The sequence below is a fragment of the Chaetodon auriga genome, chromosome 23 (genome assembly GCF_051107435.1).
Source record: "Chaetodon auriga isolate fChaAug3 chromosome 23, fChaAug3.hap1, whole genome shotgun sequence".
In the NCBI taxonomy this organism is placed as follows: domain Eukaryota; kingdom Metazoa; phylum Chordata; class Actinopteri; order Chaetodontiformes; family Chaetodontidae; genus Chaetodon; species Chaetodon auriga.
The window spans coordinates 2,575,532-2,578,031 of record NC_135096.1 but is presented as its reverse complement, the minus strand read 5'-3'; positions in this window follow the sequence as shown (position 1 = coordinate 2,578,031).

Sequence of the window (2,500 nt, the reverse complement as noted above, 5' to 3'; positions counted from 1 at the left end):
AGGCAGGAGGAAAGGAAAAGAGTTAGGCTGGGAGCCAGCCCTTGGGGTTGGTGAAGGCAGGCAGGCAGGCAGGCAGGCAGGCTGGCTGGCTGGCGGATGTGAGTGGAGGCAGGAGGAAAGGAAAAGAGTTAGGCTGGGAGCCAGCCCTTGGGGTTGGTGAAGGCAGGCAGGCAGGCAGGCAGGCAGGCAGGCAGGCAGGCAGGCTGGCTGGCTGGCGGATGTGAGTGGAGGCAGGAGGAAAGGAAAAGAGTTAGGCTGGGAGCCAGCCCTTGGGGTTGGTGAAGGCAGGCAGGCAGGCAGGCTGGCTGGCTAATGAGAGTGGAGGCAGGAGGAAAGGAAAAGGGTTAGGCTGGGAGCCAGCCCTGTGAAGGGTATAGAGCTGGTCCGGCGTGCCACGGCCGGGACGAAAACCGCATCGTTCGTCCTGAATCGGAGGTTGGACTGTGTATGCACAGTATAGTATGTGGAATATATACAAAGGTTGAGAATTTTTAAACAAAAATAAAAGAAAGTAATTGTGAGAAATAAAGAAAAGTAAAAGAGGTTGCTGTATGCCTGGAAAAGGCCGGAAGCCTCCCCACGGCTGTGAGAAGGCCAGGGGGTCAGGCCTGGAGCCAGCCCCCAGCAGGAGTAGCAGGCTGGGGGTCCTGGAAAGGCTGGAAACCTCCCCGTGGCTGCGAGAAGACGAGGGGGTCAGGCCTGGAGCCAGCACCCAGCCTGCTCCTCATGCTGGGGGCCTGGAAAAGGCCGGAAGCCTCCCCACGGCTGTGAGAAGGCCAGGGGGTCAGGCCTGGAGCCAGCCCCCAGTACGAGTAGCAGGCTGGGGGGCCTGGAAAGGCCAGACGCCTGCCTGTGGCTGCTAGAAGAAGACGAGGGGGTCAGGGCTGGAGCCAGCACCCAGCACGAGTAGCAGGCTGGGGGGCCTGGAAAGGCCAGAAGCCTCCCTGTGGCTGCTAGAAGAAGAGGAGGGGGTCAGGGCTGGAGCCAGCACCCAGCACGAGTAGCAGGCTGGGGGGCCTGGAAAGGCCAGAAGCCTCCCTGTGGCTGCTAGAAGAAGACGAGGGGGTCAGGGCTGGAGCCAGCACCCAGCACGAGTAGCAGGCTGGGGGGCCTGGAAAGGCCAGAAGCCTCCCTGTGGCTGCTAGAAGAAGAGGAGGGGGTCAGGGCTGGAGCCAGCACCCAGCACGAGTAGCAGGCTGGGGGGCCTGGAAAGGCCAGAAGCCTCCCTGTGGCTGCTAGAAGAAGAGGAGGGGGTCAGGGCTGGAGCCAGCACCCAGCACGAGTAGCAGGCTGGGGGGCCTGGAAAGGCCAGACGCCTGCCTGTGGCTGCTAGAAGAAGAGGAGGGGGTCAGGGCTGGAGCCGGCACCCAGCCTGCTCCTCGTGCTGGGGGCCTGGAAAGGCTGGAAGCCTCCCCATGGCTGTGAGAAGATGAGGGGGTCAGGGCTGGAGCCGGCACCCAGCCTGCTCCTCGTGCTGGGGGCCTGGAAAGGCTGGAAGCCTCCCCATGGCTGTGAGAAGATGAGGGGGTCAGGGCTGGAGCCGGCACCCAGCCTGCTCCTCGTGCTGGGGGCCTGGAAAGGCTGGAAGCCTCCCCATGGCTGTGAGAAGATGAGGGGGTCAGGGCTGGAGCCGGCACCCAGCCTGCTCCTCGTGCTGGGGGCCTGGAAAGGCTGGAAGCCTCCCCATGGCTGTGAGAAGATGAGGGGGTCAGGGCTGGAGCCGGCACCCAGCCTGCTCCTCGTGCTGGGGGCCTGGAAAGGCTGGAAGCCTCCCCATGGCTGTGAGAAGATGAGGGGGTCAGGGCTGGAGCCGGCACCCAGCCTGCTCCTCGTGCTGGGGGCCTGGAAAGGCTGGAAGCCTCCCCGTGGCTGTGAGAAGATGAGGGGGTCAGGCCTGGAGCCAGCCCCCAGCACGAGTAGCAGGCTGGGGGGCCTGGAAAGGCCAGACGCCTCCCTCTGGCTGCTAGAAGAAGAGGAGGGGGTCAGGGCTGGAGCCAGCGCCCAGCACGAGTAGCAGGCTGGGGGGCCTGGAAAGGCCAGACGCCTCCCTGTGGCTGCTATAAGACGACGAGGGGGTCAGGGCTGGAGCCAGCGCCCAGTACGAGTAGCAGGCTAGGGGGGCCTGGAAAGGCCAGACGCCTGCCTGTGGCTGCTAGAAGAAGAGGAGGGGGTCAGGGCTGGAGCCAGCACCCAGCACGAGTAGCAGGCTGGGGGGCCTGGAAAGGCCAGACGCCTCCCTGTGGCTGCTAGAAGAAGAGGAGGGGGTCAGGGCTGGAGCCGGCACCCAGCCTGCTCCTCGTGCTGGGGGCCTGGAAAGGCTGGAAGCCTCCCCGTGGCTGTGAGAAGGTGAGGGGGTCAGGCCTGGAGCCAGCCCCCAGCACGAGTAGCAGGCTGGGGGGCCTGGAAAGGCCAGACGCCTCCCTGTGGCTGCTAGAAGACGACGAGGGGTTCAGGCTTGGAGCCAGCACCCAGCCCTGCTCCTCATGCTGGGGGCCTGGAA